This window comes from Mesocricetus auratus, unplaced genomic scaffold, assembly GCF_017639785.1.
Source record: "Mesocricetus auratus isolate SY011 unplaced genomic scaffold, BCM_Maur_2.0 Super-Scaffold_4256, whole genome shotgun sequence".
Lineage (NCBI taxonomy): Eukaryota > Metazoa > Chordata > Mammalia > Rodentia > Cricetidae > Mesocricetus > Mesocricetus auratus.
Window position 1 is genome coordinate 49,190,933 of NW_024429182.1, and position 17,453 is coordinate 49,208,385.

At 53.3% G+C, this 17,453-nt stretch overlaps 1 protein-coding gene and 1 long non-coding RNA gene across 2 annotated transcripts in view; one reads left to right on the top strand and one right to left on the bottom strand.

The window, feature by feature from the left end:
* The window catches only part of Dagla (diacylglycerol lipase alpha), a 56,915-nt gene that overhangs the window by 9,932 nt on the left and 29,530 nt on the right, over positions 1 to 17,453 (top strand). The window lies entirely within an intron of this gene.
* On the bottom strand, positions 1,641 to 9,355 carry LOC121140966. The gene is made up of 2 exons (XR_005877937.1): positions 4,249 to 9,355; positions 1,641 to 3,693 (listed from the first exon to the last, which is right to left on the bottom strand). It is a non-coding gene; the product is annotated as an uncharacterized LOC121140966 (long non-coding RNA).

The following is a 17,453-nucleotide window of genomic DNA, read 5'->3' on the forward strand; positions in this document are numbered from 1 at the left end:
ATAAATTATAGGAGCCCTCTGAAGTTGTAATTGGAAATGGCAGCAACTGGAATGTTGAAAGAAGCCGGCCTCACTGGGCTGAGCACAGCTATTCTCTACTTCCTTTCAAAAGGCACACAGAACTGGGTCTAGCTGCGAAGAAAGAATGTCCTCAGACCAAACTGAGCTCCTGGTTCCTCCGCCCCAGATCCTACTTCCTGTCCCCAGCTGTGTCTGCAGACTGAAAGCTTTGGAGGCAGGACATCCACCCTGGCTCTGAGCTGCAGACTGCAGGCACAGTGGGCCAGGAGGAAACAGGGCTCCAGACAGACAGTGGGGGTCAGCTGCAGCTCTGCTGTCCAGGGAGGGCTGCAGAGCCATTGACTTGACTTCCCCTCTGCTGCTGTGGCCCTGGCTTGTAACTGGGCCCAGCCTGAGCTGAGAAGCAGGACTGGCACTCCCTGGAGAGTAGTGAGTGCTCTGGTGCGGGGTTCATGCTGCAGCTTCTGGGTCCTTAACCAAGTCATTGAGCTTAGCTGAAGTTCCCGCCTATAGACTGGGCATGACTGAACCTCTGAGACACTAGGAAGGGAACAGGGATGTACTCTCTGACTATTTGTCCAGGACTGACTATGGTGCTGTTGTGACACTCACATGTCATGTGGGGAGCTTGCTGATGTAGGCTCTAGCTCAGGCCAAATGGACCCAGATCTGTATTTCTTTTTTTGTTTATTTGTTTTGTTTTGTTTTGTTTTTTGAGATAGGTTTCTCCATGTAGCCTTGGCTGTCCTGGAACTCACTCTGTAGACCAGGCTGGCCTCGAACTCACAGAGATCTGCCTGCCTCTGCCTCCCGAGTGTGCCACCGCTGCCCAGCTAGATCTGTATTTCTAATAAGCTCAGTTTCTAACTTGCAGTGGGCTGCGGCTGGTCCGTGTGCAGTGGTTTGAGTAGCAAAGGCAGTGTGTGACCCTTAGTGGGTGATGATCTGTCTCTGCACGGCCCGGCACTCACACGGGTACTGCACTGCTTCTGCTCAGCACTCCTGAATGGAGCCCTGCTGTGACTTCTCTGAGATGGAACCCAGAAACCAGCAGGGCCCAACAATGGACGCTTAGTTTCTGCATGCTTAGATGGCAGCCCTGTTGGGGCCTACTCTCTAAATCTGGGCTCCGCTCAACACATTCTTGGGGCCACCTTCCACTCACTGATTCAGAGTTGCTGGGTGAGGAAGTGGGAGGGGACAGGGAATTTGCATTTGTCAGTCAGCACTGCTCTTCCCCTTTGCACATCTCTGGGAATCACTCACTACCCTAGAGCTGTGTAAAGGGCAGAACCCTGGCTCCTCAAACTCAAGAGAACAGAAAAGCTTCCCCCAGTCAAAAAGACAGGATCTGGCACAGTCCTGTTGGCAAAGCCTGGAGCCCAGAGGTCTATTCCCTAGGCATGCTTCAGAGGTTTCCTCACAGCAAGAAGAGGGAAACTGAGGGACTGGGTGAATAAGTTCCAGAAGTTCTGCTGTGTGGAGGAGAGATGGTAAAAGACCATTTGATGAGCCAGGTTCACTTTCTGTCGTTCCCTGAAGAGAAGTGGCAGATGCTGAGTGCCCCATGCATTAGTTACTTTTCTCATTGCTTCATTAAAATACTAAGCCAAGACATCTCAGGAAAGGAAGAGTTTATTCTGGCTCATTGTTCAAGTCCATTATGTCAGGGAAGTCATGGCACCAAAAGCCTGAGGCAGCTGGTCACATGGTATCTATCCAAAGTCAGGAAGCAGAGAGAGACAGATGCTGGTGTCCCACTTCCTTTTTATTTAGTCTGTGACTCCAGCCCATGGAACGATGCCACCCACAGTTACAGTGGATCTCCCGCCTCAGCTAACCCAGTCTCCAAACTCTCACAGGCATGCCCAGAGGTCTGTCTCCTAGGTGATCCTAGATCCTGTCAACAGTAACCATCACACACTATATTTGGACAGAGAAAACAAAGGACTAGATGGTTGTTCATAGTTAATTTTCCTAGTGGGATTGGGGGCGGCTTCTGGTTCTTTTATTGTTAGTGGTGGTGGTTTCTGTTTTCCATAGAGAACATAATTTCATAGTAAGAGGAAAATGTGACATAATCGTGTTTGGTCCGGGGTCTCTGGAACACAGAAGATTCTCCCAGCATGGGACAAAAGGCCTCTTTGGCTAGTGGAAGATTGATTCATCTTCCAGGACTGTGGCACTCTGGCCAAGGTAACCGTGTCCTGTCCCCTCTCCTTCAGGTCCTGGTGCTCCTTGTTCATCACTTTGATCTATTTCTTGCTTCTCTCAGTTTGTTTCTCTGGTGAAGGTAAAGACACCTGTCTGCTACACAGGGCGAAGGTGTGGAGAGAGACAGCCAAAAATACCCTCACGCAGTACAGTTCATTTTCCATCAGAATGTATCACCCAGGTGCCCAAGCATAAACTCCAGAATCTAGGCTCATAGAGCAACATGCTAAGGAAGTAATGCTTGACTAAAGGAGACCTGAGTGGCATTTCTGACAGGCCAAAACCCACAGCCGTGTGTCCTTGGCCATGCCAGAGTACTTCCCTGGGCTACTGGTCCTTGTCTGTAGGTTGTGAGGATGGAGAGGTCTGAACTCTAATTCTGGCACTTGTAGCTCTGCTCTGCTCTGTAGTGAGTTGCTTGCCTTCCCATTCCTTTTCCACTGCCTGGTCTTTTGAGCACCTTTGGTTGCCAGAGAAGACCTCTCCTGTCTGTTCCAGCTGCCAGGTTTGTGTCTAAGTGGCTGCTGGCACATGGTCCCCTCGATAGACAAGGGCTTGATCAGGGCTGTCTGTCTCTGGTTTCTAGGTCTCCATGCCTGTGACCATAGGGATATGATGAGTGGTGGGAGACTGTGTAGGCCCACTGAGAGACCTAGGGTGCCTGAGTGAACCTGGCCCTGAGGTTGGCCTCCTGGATCTCGTGAGTGGGGTCTGCCCTGCCTTCTCTCTTTCTTTCATGGTCTGAGCTGCCTCATGAGTGCCCCAATGCCTGACTTTGTGTCTAAGACCTCACTTCCAGCAGCCCTGAGACTTAGTACTTCGAGCTACTATTTTCCATTGAGTGGCTCAGGTCGTGGTGTGTGTGTGTGTGTGTGTGTGTGTGTGTGTGTGTGTGTGCGTGCGTGAGCGCTCGTGCGCACACGTGCATGCATGCGCTTTGGCAAGGGGTGGAAGAAAGCCATTCATGACATTTGAGTAAACCCAGGAGATGTATATGGCAGCATGTCTCCAGTCTTCTTTCAACATAGTGGATGGGTTTCTGAATCTCTCCCACCACCGGCTTCCCTGGCCCGGAAGTGCAAGAGGCCCAGCTTTAGGAAGAAGCAAGAAAGGGGAAGCCCAGAAGGAGCTGAAGATCAAGCCCAGCTAGCAGGGGCTGGAGAAGCCTGAGTGAGAGCTTTCCCAGCTACCTATCACAGCCCACAGCCCATGGATGGGGTCTCTAATACCTGTCCAGGCCATAACCAGCAGGCATGTGATCCCGAGAAGGTGGAGAGCAGCCCCTGGGCCTCTGTGTCTTCTCCAGTATGCGTCCCCTAGTCCAGGAGCCCAGAAGAGCTGCTTTTTCATGTGGCCTAGAGACGGTGTGGGGAACTAATAGTAACGCTCAGCTCTGGGGCTTCCTGGCAGCAGTGGCAGGAGAGTGGGCCCCGTGCAAGGTGTATCCACCATTTGGTCCTGGGGTGGAAGAAGGGGAGGAAATATGAGCCTGACAGGCATCTTCCCTCTTGGATGCCTCTTCTGTCTCCTGACTGAGCACTGACCCCATTCTGAGGTCTCTTGCATTGTAACCTGGCACTGACTGGTCCACCTTGGGTTTCCTTGTCAATCTGACCAGAGAACTCCTAGAGGTTCGATTGGGGCATCTTCCGAGGTCCTGCAGAGAGTCACCAATGCTTCCTGGTCTGGGAGTTCCCAGGCCATAGCAGAAAGGAATAGAGGTGTGTGTGTGTGTGTGTGTGTGTGTGTGTGTGTGTGTGTGTGTGTGTGTGTGTGTGTGTGTGGTGGGGGAGAAGAGGGCATCCTGAAGCAGGATATTACAGCTGCAAAAAAGGCAGCAATCTCTTTTGCACTGTCAAGCAAGCGACAGGAGGTAGCCAGTGACCTCCAGCACCAACCGATCTGGTGGGTTTACAGGCCTGGTCATCTTTTCTGTTTCTTCCAGAACAGGATTTCTTGCTGGCTCTGCCTGGTTCCCTGCTGGCCTTGTTTTCTGCTAGGTCTTGGTCTTACCTCCTGGAAAGGGGATGGGGTGGACCTCTCTCTGGTCTGGGCCTTGGTCCTCCTTCCATCCCGGCTTGACCAAGAGGAGGCCCCTCAAGAATGAGTAGGGTGCCCACCCCATCGTCTTCTGGAGCCACACAGGTGGCAAAACCTGGAAAGCAGGGTACTCAGAGGTCAGGGTGCCTGGCACTGAGCAGGGGACTCCTCTCTGCTAATGTGCCAAGCCTGAGGGGTTAGAGGCTGTAAGAAGCAGCTGTGTGCCCGTGGCCTACCTTTCAGGATGTCTGCAGTGTGACTTTCTCCTGCTCCACCTGCCTGTCTCTTCTCAGGGAACAGGAATGGGGGTGAGGGAGCCCGGGTGTTCCTCTCACCCTCTGTGGGAGGGGCTGGATGTCCCACTCATAGGTGTCAGCGGAGGCTCTCCAGTGGTGGGTGCTAATGCTGGGACTTCCCTGGCTGACTCACCCTGGGCCTGACTGTGCCTCTGCTGAGGCAGGAGTTGTGAAGGTGTCTGGGTGGTGACAGCGACTCACACTCAGTCCCAAGATAGGGTGAGGGGGATAGAGTCAGTACAACATTCCAGGGATACCAGAGTCCACCTCCCCTACTTCCCAACAAGAGACAAGTAAGGCTCAGGTCTTGAGCTTGGCTGCTCCTGAAAATTCCTGGGCCAAAGGCCTTCCTGGCCCTGTCCTTGACAAGAGAGCAGGGAATAAGCAAGCCATTGACTCAGAGGCACTTTCCAGACACAGACAGGGCCACCAGACTGAGGACTGTGAGAGGCAGGAAGTAGGGTCAGCCCAGTGACCTAGCTGTGGCCAAGGACCCCTGGGAGAAAAGAGAACACTGTTGGCTCCCCACGCCCACCAAAAAGCACACAGGTCCTGTGTCCTCAGCAGGCAGGAGGACAGAGGTGTTGCAATCGCAGTGTGGGGAGGGGCGGGGGAGGACTGAGCAGACAGCACTGGAGTGCATGGCTTGCTAGCAGGCCTGTGGGGGCGGAGGCAGCAGTGCTGCGTGGGTTGAGCTGGGGGGTGGGTTGGAGGGATGTGCAGTTCTGGGTGACTAGCCCCAGATTCCCTGTCTTCCTGTTACCAGTGGGGGATGTTGTTGCCCCTGACTCTCTGGGTAGAGTAGCCGTGGGGATGGTTGCCTCTAGAAGTGAGAGTGGAGACCCTGGCATGATTTAGTCATGACACCCATTCATCCAGCCTTGTGAGAAATGTGGCAGTGTTGTTGGTGAGGTGCCAGAGCCAGCACCTCTGGCAAGCAGGGTACCTGAGTGTCTGTAACACATCTGGGCAGAAGGCTGCTGATTCCTTGTGGACAGGCACAGTGGTGAGGTGTCCCAGGCAGGAATGAGGCTGGCAAGCCTAGGCTTCACCAGATTGAAGTCTAGCCTGGTACTCAGCTTGGCCCACAACTGGGGAAGGGAGCACTAAGGCTAAGCCAGCTGTGACCTAAACAGACAACATACTTGGGTGACATGAGGGAGCATCAGGTTCCAGCTGGGACGGCTCTTCCCAGTGGGTGAGCATAGTCTCCTCCTTCTAAGGGCTTCTCTTCAAAGAAAATGTGTCAAGCTGTTTGTATGGAGGCAGGGTAGCCCCATGTGGTAAGTTAGGCATTGCTGAGGACAGGAAGGTGACACCAGTCCTATACCAGGTGGAGCAAAGTTGTAGGAACTTGGGGAGCTGGTGGGGTTCTAAGGTTTGCTCCCTTCCTGCTGCTGAGCGCATATGGCCTATGACAGGTCATTGTATCCTTGGTTTCAGTGGTGCACACTGTTAATCTCAACAATCCCGAGGAAGAGGCAGGCAGATCTCTGTGTATTTGAGGCCAGCCTGGTCTAAGGAAAGCCAGGGCTACACAAAGAAACCCTATCTTAAGGGGAAAAAAACTAGTCAAGGACCAGCTGGACAGTGGTAGCTCATGCCTTTAATCCCAGCACTTGGGAGGCAGAAACAGGTGGATCTCCGAGTTCAAGGCCAGTCAGGTCTACAAAGTGACTTCCAGGACAGCCAAGACTACTCAGAGAGACACTGTCTCGAAAAACAAACAAAGAAAAATAGCCAAGGACCCCAGAACCTTGTTTGGGTGGGTCCTAATTAGTCAAGCCCCACTACAGGGAGGAGCAGGGACTAGTCACCCTTTCTTGGACCCTGATTGCCCTTCTCCTATGAGAATGATGGGGTGAAATGAGGTGATGGCTAGAAGAGACTCAGACAAGCAACTATGCTTCCCGTTAACAGTAACCGATACTGTTGTCCTTATTATCCTTATGTTTAAGTTACCATTGTCATATTGTAGAATTGACTCTCCAAAGTCCGTAGCACCCTGGCCCCCATATGCTCAAGAATCAGGTCAGGCAGGTGCAGCTACAGAGTTTGGGTGGGTAGGACTGGCCCTAGCACCCCTCGGTGGCCTCTCAGGTCTTGGCTGAGCTGCCAGCTCCCATGTGCAGAGAGGCCACCCCACCCTCCCATGTTGGCTGGGAGACCTCAGAGCTAGGAGTGCGTGTTCTCCAAACATCTTGCTCACAGCAGATGGCAGCCACAACTGCCTTTCTCCCTGCAGTTCCGGTGCACCTCCCTTGCTCACCCCCTGTTAACTTTGGTTTCTGCTTTTGGAGACAGGGAGGCAGCCTTCATGTCCCCAGAGCTGCCTCTGATTGTGGGTGAAGCTTGATGCATGCAAGGTAGGCACTTTCTGAAGGAGCAGAAGCCTCGAACTCCCCAGCTCAGGGACACAGTCTCGCCCTGTTCCTGCTAGCTGACTTTGAATCTTCTTGGCCAAGTGTGCTGGCAGCGTGATCTGCGGAGCAAGGAGCTGGGCTGGGGCCTTGTTTGACATTTCTTGAGCAGCTGCTAGGCACCAGGCTCTGTGCTGGATGCCAAGGATATGGAGATGCAGGTCGTGCAGCCCTGCCCTGTGGCAGCCCCCAGCCTTCAGGGAGTGCAGGATGGAGGGCCATCACTTGTTCTACCTGAGGGGTTGGTGGGCCCCAACAGTGTCTTGGAGGGCTGTTTAGGCTAAACCTGGGAATCCTAAACAGCTCTGTAGACAGCAAGATTGGGGAGAGCATTGTGGGCTGAGAACAGGAGGCCTGAAGAGCCCTGCCTGCAGCACACCCAACTGAAGCACATGGAACAAAGGACAACCACGTTGCCTCTCCTGGACCCTGAGAATATAGCCTGTCCTCTGTTTGCATCTAGGTTGGGGTCAGCCTAAAGCCAAAGCGAGTGGCAGGAGTCACTCTCAGTTCTAGGTGTTCTGCCCTGCGTTTGAGGCCAGCAAGAGCAGGCCCTGACACTGGAGTCGATGTGGCCTATCCTTTCCCCCTGCCTGGCCCTATAGCCACAGGTCAGTCAGTGGTCAGGTGTTGATATGGTTTGCCCATGGGACCCAAGAACAGCTGGGTGAGCATGCTAGACCTCTGCAGCACTACTCCTCATTCTGAACCTGCTCCCAGGCCACCCACACCCACAGGCAGCTCCAGGCTGAGCATCCACACAGTGAGTAGCTTGTGTGTGCTGAACCCTGTGTCTGTTACTAGAGCTGTTAGGGTCAAAGCCTAAGCTCTGGCAGACCCAACAAGCTAGACTGACAATCTGTTCCCTGTTGGCCAGTTAGAGACAAGTAGTAGTGAAAAGAGAGAGCTCAACACAGCCATGCTGAGGGGAAGAAGATATGGATGGGTCCAATGACCCCTCCACATCTGTCTCCAGAGTCCTGGCAGGGGGCTTAGGTCTAAATAGAAGGCAAAGAGGTATGCTTAACTAAACAATCCTGGTCAGGGTGTGGCCCCACTCACCAGACTCTGCTTCAGTCTGGCCTGTAAGGTGGCGAGAATTATGTGAAATCCCTTCCTAGGAAGCAAGTTTCTCTTCAGGCAACAGGCTTCAGCCCTTCTCTTCCCCCAGCCTGAGATTCCTAGGGACATTTTTTAATTCTTTGGGGACTATTGTTTCTATAGCCTGATAGCCAAAGGGAGGGGCACAAGTATCTCTCTTTAGAGTATCTCTCCTGCCAGACACATGCCAAGGACTCCCACAAAGGCCTCATCCAATTAACTTTGAAGGTTGTGAATGGTGAGATTCACTGGCCCCAAGGCCCTAGGACTTGTCCAAAGTCCTTCAGCAGACTCCAAGCCCAGGTGAGCCTGCCCCTCTCCAGCACATCTCCTGTGGAGTTACTCACCCAGTCCCCTAGACAAGGCTTGAGGGGGATGTGTGGCGGGCCTAGGTGGGTGGCAGGCAACTGTCAGAGCCCAGTTTGGAGGCTTCGGGCCCTGCCCATTCTTCCTGTTGCTGCTCCCCCAGTTTCATAGTCAGGCCCTCTGAGGGAATGCAGAGCAGGGAGACTCTCCACATACCGCAGACCAAGTGTTGGGGCACTAGTGGTCATACAGGCAGGGCTGCCAGAACACAGTCCAGCAGGGCAGCGGTAGAGCAGAGGCTTTGGTATTTGCTTTTTCCTGCCCTACCTTTTGCTTTGCCTCTTGCACCTGTCTGACTGTTTGCCCAAGGATTTGCCCTTCTGGAAAATGGGCGGGACTGAAGGGGGAGGCAATGCTTCTTGGCACCCAGCTTTTCTGCAGATCCTGTACTGCACATGAATACGTACCTTGCTGTGCTCCCTGACACTCTCCCAGCCAGTGCATGGCCTCGCCCGCGCAGAGCATGTGACTTCATATTGCCCAGGCCTGGCATGCCTGGACAGCAGCAGCAGCAGCAACAGCTGGACTGTCAGCTAGGAGCAGGAGAGGCCCGCAGAGCCCTGTTCTGGGGCACTGGCCCCAGGATGCGGGGGTGAGGGGCAGCATCAATGGGACTTTTGTATGCCTGGGACAGAGGAACACATGGCCAGAGCAGACACATCTGCTCCTTTCTGTCCTGGAATGGCCAGGCTGCAGGCCTCTACCCTTCCTTCTAGCAGGAGAGCTCGTCTTGGTTCAAGCCATCCTATCCCTGACCTTCCCTTCACCCCTTTTAACCGAGTCTGCTTCAACAGCTTGAACTTGAACTTCTGCTGTGCTGCTCTGCATAGCACCTGCCCTGGCCTTCCAGAGCTCATCCACACTGCCTCCTGGAGACTGTGATCTGGATCCTCTGGGTCAAAGTCAGTAGGTTAATTAAATAGTAACTAGATCCACGGATGAGGAGCCCCCTTTCTCCTTTAGCTGGCAGCCCAAGGTGGGGCTTACATTACCTAGGCAAGCGGCCAGGTACCTCACTTCCTGTAGACTTGCCTATGGCCAGCCTTGTGGAATGGTTCCAGTCCTTGAAGATGGGATCTCTAAGCACCATCTTTGAGTTTCCATTCTGCTTTATGGGCACCTTTAATAAAGTCAATGCTATGACCCATAACCTCTGTGTCACTACGTGCCTGCCCATATGAGCTGTGAGGACAAGCAGGCTGTCACCAAGAGGCTGTGTTATGCTTCCATCGGTGAGCTCTGTAAACCGAGGGTGGCTGGGAGAACACATTTGCTCAGACTTGGTAACAACCTTTCCAAGTGGGCACAGCTACAAGAGGTTGCCTGGTCCCTTTCAGACTGGCCTGAAGGGTGTGAAGACAGTCTGACATAACAGAGATAACCTTTGACTTCTAGCTGTGGAGATCCCAGGGACCCAAGACTAAGCGGGATGGGTGAGAAAGACAGACCTGTTTTTCTCTGTTCTGGGATGGGCACGGAGATGGGGGAAGTTGTTTCAGCTTGCTGCTTGGTAACAAACTTAGTTGTCTAGCCTTGGGGAGTGGGCACCACAGAGCCCACCCTCACCCTGGGGGATTTCCTCCCATGCCTTGTCCTCCAGTGGTGGAAGGAACGCCCACTGTTTACTGTTCATACACACCTCGGTGCCAGGTGCTGGCGTCACTTCTCCCCATGAGCAACCCTGTGGTTTGTAACTCTCAGCATTCTCATTTACAGGTAAGGAAACTGGTCTGAATTGTTCTTCTGCCAGAATTATTGTTATTCCTCTTCTCCAGGCATCCGAGCTCAAAGAGGCTGCACCTTCACCTGTTAAGTGACCAGGCCCAGTTGCAGCTCACACTGACTGACCCCAAGTCCCGTGGTTTCCCACTCTGCCCCTGCAGTCAACAGAAGCACTAATAAAATAAACACATTAATACATAATTAATCCTACCTCTATCCCTCCGGCCTTTTCTCTCTGAGCACTTTCCAGACGTGATCTCATGCATCCTGTCAAAGCCCCAGAAGAGCTATGAGGAGGCTCTGTGCAGATGATGGGGAAAGGCTGGCACCCGTGGACCACAGGGACTTTAAACCAGCCATTGCCCAACCTTAGCTCCAGCACCAACCTACTGCCCTTCCTCAGCTCTCGGCCTCCGAGTAAGAAGTATTAGGGTGAAAACTCCTCCGTACCCTTCCTTGGTCTCTTTGGGATTGTGCCTGGGTAAACAGGAGGAAGAGACTCTAAGGTGAACCCTACCACCCTATGGCAGGGTGTGTCTTGTGAGCATTCACAGGAGTGATGGGGTGTGGCCATTGTAATACTTCCTTGTGGCAAACTGGCAGAGGGCAAGTGAGAGTTCCAAGGAAGGAGACAGAATGAGTAAGCATCCGAGAGCAGGCTCAATGCCCTGGATCTTCCTCCTTTCTCCAGTGCCCAAGGATGCAGAGGCTGCTTCTGTCTTTATCATATGAAGAGGAGCCCAGGCTTAGAGCCTTGTCTGGGTCACATAGACTCACAGGTGTTCGGTTTGAGTAGACTTGTTCTGGCAAACTTCAAAAATGGAAGCCCCTATAGTCAGACCGTAGTAGTAATTCCTGTCCCACTTGTAATACCCAGAGCATGGCAGGATCCCTGATAAAGGCAACAGCAGGCTTGAGCTCCTTATCTCCCCCAGGGGCTTTATTTCTGAGGCAGAGGCTGAAGACAGTAGAAACTGAGGGTGCCAGGGAAGGGAACCCAGGCAGGCCACCATTGCATCCTTGGTCAGGCAAGGCACAGGCTCTGGGAGAAGGTTTGATCCCTCTGGCCTTGGGACTCTTCTCTAAGTTCCTCCTTCCTTCCCCCTAGATACCTATCAGAGGTGGCACATGTCACACTGCCTAGGAAGACCTGGAGCTCAGATCTGCTGGGGCGTTCCTTAGGCATCAGACCTCCCTTCACTACAAGTCGACCATTCAACCTTTCTTTTCTGCTGTAAACTTTCCTGGTAGGATGAAGATACCATGTTACTCCTGCCCTGCCCAAAGCACACTCACTGGGTGCCAGCGTGAGCTCCTGCAGAGTCCCTGCTACGGGGCAGTTGTGCTTGGGCTGTGGCATCCCGGCAAAGAAAGCACTTGAGCCTAGCCATCAGAACCCTGGGTTCTGGGCTCAGCTCTGCACTGGCTCCCATACATCATCTGTCTCTTGTGCTTTGTTCAGAAATGGTTCTTCCTTCAGGCAGCAGTTTTGGTGAGCTCCTTCCACCTGCCAGGCTGTTTCTCTGGGTGCCGAGGACATAGTGTCGGGAGGAGAACAGGAGAGGCCTTTGCACTTGGGGAATCAGCCACACAGAAAAGCGGAGAGTATTAGGTGGTACGCAGTACAGATGAGATGGGGGGGATGCCCGAGACAGGGCAGGCAGACCCAAGGAGAGGGTCCCTGGGCTAGGAACGGAGTGACACCAGAGAGGCAGGAATTCAGAGATGGCTTGGGGAATAAGCAACGAAGAACAGAGTAAAGGCTCATGTTCAGGAAAGAGACAAGACAGCATGAAAGGAAGTGAATGTAGGCAGAGACCAGCTCCTACAGGACCAGCAGCCCAGTGTGAGAGGAAGAACACTTTGTAGTGTGATGGGAATTGTGAAATGAGTCGAAACAGGAGGGATATAGAGGAAGAAAGGATGTATAGATGAGTGCTTAAGTTAGCTGATGGATAGATTATTATGCAGGTGGGTAGGTAGATAGAAGCTTAAGTGAATGGTTGGATGGGTGGATGGATGGATGGATGGGTAGATGGATGGATGGGTGGGTGGATGGATGGATGCTTGAGTGTGTATATGTATGCATATATGCTGGTGAATACATGGCTGGATGGGTAGATGGATGGATGGGTGGGTGGGTGGATGGATGCTTGAGTGTGTATATGTATGCATATATGCTGGTGAATACATGGCTGGATGGATAAATGGATGGATGTTTTAGTGAGTGGATAATTGGATCGATGGATTGGTGGATGGCTGGCTTCAGCTATATCTGCCCTCCACTCCCCTCCCTGTTTGCATTAGCTGCATGCTCTTTTGAGTTAAGCTTCCCTGTATGGTTATTATCATGGTCAGGGCTGGGTGACAAGAGTGAGGACTTGACTATTCAGGGGAAATGCCTCAAACTCTGAACATACTTTGGGAACAGAAACAAGTGACCACTCCCAAGTGGTACCCGTCGTGGGCATGTTCCAGCATACTTGTGCACAGGTCATTTAAATCAGGACTAAGTTGAACTAGAACTCTTTGGAAATATGGTACTTTTGGGTGGGGCTATGTAACTCCAAACCTGCGATTTAAAGGCATCCCTGCAGGACCTGCTGTCCACTGCCCAGCCTGGCGTCCTGCCTATCACTGTTTGTATGCTGACTCTCAACCTTGACCACACATATTCTTTCACCTCACGTCTGCCTCGGCAGAAGTCCCACAAGGCCCTGCCATGCTGTCTGCCCCTCAGCCTCCTCTCCGCCCCTGCCCTGCTAACCTGGTCTTGGCCCCACCTCTGTTTCCTCACATGTAGCCTGTGTAGAGGTGTGTGCTCTGGGCTTGTCCGTCCTACCCTCTCCTGTGGTCTCTTTGCCTTGCTTGACCCAATTCCAGCTCCGTGTTCTCTGGGCGGCCACACTCAGGTCTGTATGACCTCTCTGTCTCACCATGTGTGAAGATTAGCATGGATTCTCTTTTTCCCTCTGAACTGTAGGTGCCATGAAATCTGACCTCCATATCCGTGACTCCGTCTCAGCTTTTCTTTTTTCCCACCCCGTAGGTCCTTGGTGTGTGGGGGCACTCTGATTGTCCAGTGGGTAGAGGGTGGCTACAGGAAGGAACTGCTTGGCCAGGTCACACCTGTGTTCACACAGTCCTGGGCCCTCCTCAGTCAGCTTGGAAGTCTCCTTGTCTTCTCTTGAGGCCTGTCCTGTCCCACGCTAGGAAACCTGGAACCAAACCCCAGCACTGTGAGGATTGGCGTCCCCACTCTTCCGTGTCTGAGGACCACCTTCTTCCTTGTGCTCCTGGTCAGTCAGCTCTGGGTGTCTGAGAGCAAAGGCCGGCCTCAGAGGCAGGCTGCCAGGTAGTGGGAGGAAGCTACCACCTGTCTAAACAATGGCTAAGCGCGCCAAAGGTCCCTGACAAAGTGGAGTATGTCCCAAAGAGGCTCCCAGGGTGATGACATGTTTGGAATCCAGTTTGAACCAAAACCCACACAGAGACTGTGAGGCCGAAAAGGTAAAGAAGACGGCTTAGAATCCAATGGCTTTGGAGCTTTCTACTCTAAGTGGGGGCTCCAGAGAGAGCCCAAGGCCAGAGGTGGGTAGTGGTACAGATGGCAGCAGGTCTCAGGTGTCTGGTGTTCTTGGGCACTGTCTCTTTGGTATCTCCTTAGTATCTAGCCTGCGAAGAGGGTTGGAGTCAAAGTACTGTCCTTTGAGTTTGGGGTTTCCCGTGGCTGACTGAGGCATTGCTCTGGCCTTGGCTGCTGCTCTGGTCTCACCCCTGCTTCAGGTAGGAAGCTGACTCTCCAGCTGCAAAGATGTTCTGGTCAGACAGGCTTCATCTGAAATGAGCAGGGAGGGGGCCCCAGGAGGCCTCCAAGCCCACGATTCTAGGTCATCTCCTGCAGCATCCAGAGAATGGAGTGGTATTTATAGCCACCAGCGGCCGCTGAGGCTGGAGAAGCCAACACGAGCTATGACGCAGGCCCGGACCCCCCCCCCCCCGCCATCCCCCCCTCCAGAGTCTTCCTGGGATGTGCAGAAAAGACTGTGTCTGCCGAGGAAGCAGGCTTTATCACATTGCCGCTCTGAGCCCTGGGGGAGATGAGGTACTAGTCTCGGCCTGGCAGGAGCCTCAGCCACTCTGGTCTCACCATGACCTTGTCTGGCCTGAAGACACCAGATGGGCATCCCATTAGCACTCGGCTGTCCTGACAGTCTTCCATAAACATTGTCACCCGCTCTTTCCTTAAAAGGTTTGCCCCCCTCAGTAGGGTCCACTGACCCCTCTCACCTAGGTGAGGGCCAGCACAGAGGTCTGCCTCATCCCTCCACAGTGGGCAATAGCCCCAGGTTGACTGAAACAGGGTCTGCCAAACCCCTGCTACTGCCCCTGCTCTGGTCTTGGCAAGTGGCAGCTGGGGGCCCGTCTCCACCTCCTTACGCACCAAGAGAGTGAAACCACAGAAGTGAGTTACAACGTGGCAGGTCTGGACACCTGGCTATCAAGGGCAAGGCCTCTGGGAAGGAAGGTAACACCAAACAGGCAGGGACCTGCCTCTGCCCAGCCTTAACCTACCATGAACAATGAGGACCGTGAGTTCCGTCAAGGTCCCGCATGGACAGCTTCCGCTTGGAGGTGTGTGCTCTGCTGCCCAGTGCCTCTTGTTTTCAGACTCCCGGTTGCTCAGAGTACAGAAGCAAGCAAAAGTCAAAGTTTTCTCTCCAGGAACTCGCCATGTAATAGAGAATGTGAAGTCGACATACCAGAAATCTGCAGAAAGTGGGCCACAGGCTGACCCACCACCAGGGCTGGGGCTTGGGGGCAGGGACCTGAACAGACCTCCAAACCCTCAACAATAGAAGCACATGAAGCAAGGGGGCCAGGAGAGGACAAGGTCTCTGGCCAGGTGCAGTTGTTGGGAAGCACAGAGGCAGGACCCAGCACACGAGACAGCGTTGGGGTATAGAGGAGGGTCTTGGTGACCACGGCAGGATGCAGAGGGTCTGGGCTGTTGGTAGATAGCTTTACAGCCCATGCCTGAGAGCTTTAGTCTTCTTTAAAGGCCATTTAGGAACTATGATATGCCTTAGAACAAACAAACAAAAAGCCTTTATTGGAGTGTATGGGATGGGGGAGGGTTGCATGCATCCCATAGCATGCCTGTAGAAGTCTGAGGACAGCTTTCTGCAGTTGATTCTGTCCATGGGTCCCGTCACACTGGGGTTGTCAGCGTGTATGGCAAGTGCCCTTACCTGCTCAGCCATGTCACTGGCTTGTGGAAGGCTTTTGAGGAAGGGAATGGTCCCTAAAGCAGTGTGTGCATGGAATTCATACTGCCAAGCGCCGTTAGTGTCAGCCTGCTCTCTTTTTTAAAATCTGTTTATTTTACATCCCTCCCGACCATAGCCTCCCCTCCCACTCTCTCCCCACTTCCCCCAGAGCCTGCTTTAAACACTCTACAACTTTGAAATGGCTTTGTCCTGCCATCCCCCAGCCCACGAGGGAAGTGCTGTCATCAGTGTCAGCCATTTACTGATGGGGAAATGGTTGTTGACTCATCATAGGAAGTGGCTGGCCCCTGCATTGCACTCTGAAGTCTTCGCCCAGTGGATGGCTGAGAAAAAGAGTCCCTAGGACCAGTGCCAGGGCCAGCCTGTGCTCCACCCAGCAGTAGGGGCCTCCCGGGCACTATCCCTTCTAGGAGGCCTATGTAACTTGTGATGAGTCCAGCTTTGTCCTACTGAGAAGTAAGAGGGAGGGACGAGGGGGTGTGAGAATGGATGAAGCTGTGGCCTGAGGGCATGAGTTTTCTCCTGTAGACCCTTCTGCCCTCCTGTCTCAGGCAAGAAAGGAGACATGTGTGATGGTCTTGTGAGTCCAGGCGCCTGAGTAGCAACCCCAAGGCTCCTCCTAAATGCCAGAATTGACCAGAGGGCTCCTCCATCTCATGGTTTTCAGGCATTTTTGAGCACTTAGTTCAAAGCCTTGCAATGCATAGAACAATTAAAGCTTGCTCCAAATGACATGGGGTGCCAGGCTCCAGAGACCTGCCTGCCATGATCACCTCTCTTCATCTGGGGTCCCCTCCATTGGGACATTGGCACAGAGAGAGGGAGAGCCAATCAAATGACTCCCTGGGCCATAGCTTGTGCTCATGGTGGTCCCATATTTCACAGTTGGGGGACAGGGGTGGGTGCTGGCCCTTCATGTCACCAGAGCTCTGTAGAGCAGCTCCCTGGGGATGGAGCTCTGCTTGCTGTCATTCGATCCCTGCTGGCTTTGACGATGACTGGGGAGTGGCTGAAACCCCAGAGCCTGAGCTTCTGGCCTGTGCCCTAGATGGCTGCCCTGCCCAGGAGGTGGCCTTCTGAGGTACACAGAGCTCATCTCCAGAGAGTCTTTCTCTCACCTTGGAACAGGATGCACCCAAGCAGACCAGATCCAAGGACTGGCCTACTGCCTGAGGAGGTGGGGTGAACGTGGCACAGGGTAGGCTGGGCCCAGGGGGTGGGGGTCCCCAGAGGGGAAGTGTCATGCTTGGTGTGCCCACTTAACAGTTCATTAATGGCCTCATTAGGGATCCCTTAAGGAAGCAGAAGGTGCTAATTTCTCTCTGAGGTGTCACCACACCAGAGACTGACAGTTTCCTCTGGAGGAAGTTCTGAGGAGCTGAGAATGGGGTACAGCTGAAATCTGGTGAATTTCCCTGCAGGGGAGCCATCTAGGAAGCCAAACATGAGCCCCAGCAAAAGGGAAACTTCCTGGGAGGAGCAGTGTGGTGGAAGGAATACTGGATGGGGCCGGGAGTATGAAGGCATCTGTCTCCAGGACATGTTGAGTTTGGGTGGCTGTGTGCAGGGTAGCAACCAGAAACTTGGTTGCACAGACAGGTACACAATTTTCTTATAGGAATGTGGATTTGGAGTGTTCTTGGGCGAGAGCTCAGTAGTCCAAGCTGTCCCCTCTAGAGAGATGGTATTTGCACCTCACTAACTTGTGGATTCGAGGAGTCAATACTCTGGTAGTTTCCTCAGAGATGCCACCAAGCCAACCTGAGAAGATCACTTAGACAGGATTGGGGCAGGGGCAGGTCTGCTTGCCCCTGGGAATACAGGACCAGGGACTCAGTGTTGCAGGGCAGCAGGCTTGGTTCCGTACACACTGGGGAAAACTGGTGAATGAACCAGACCAGGCTCTGTGATGTTCTCACCTGCCCTTCACGGCCCTCCTTCATTATGTCATCTTGCACACAAGGAAACTGAGGCTCAGAGAC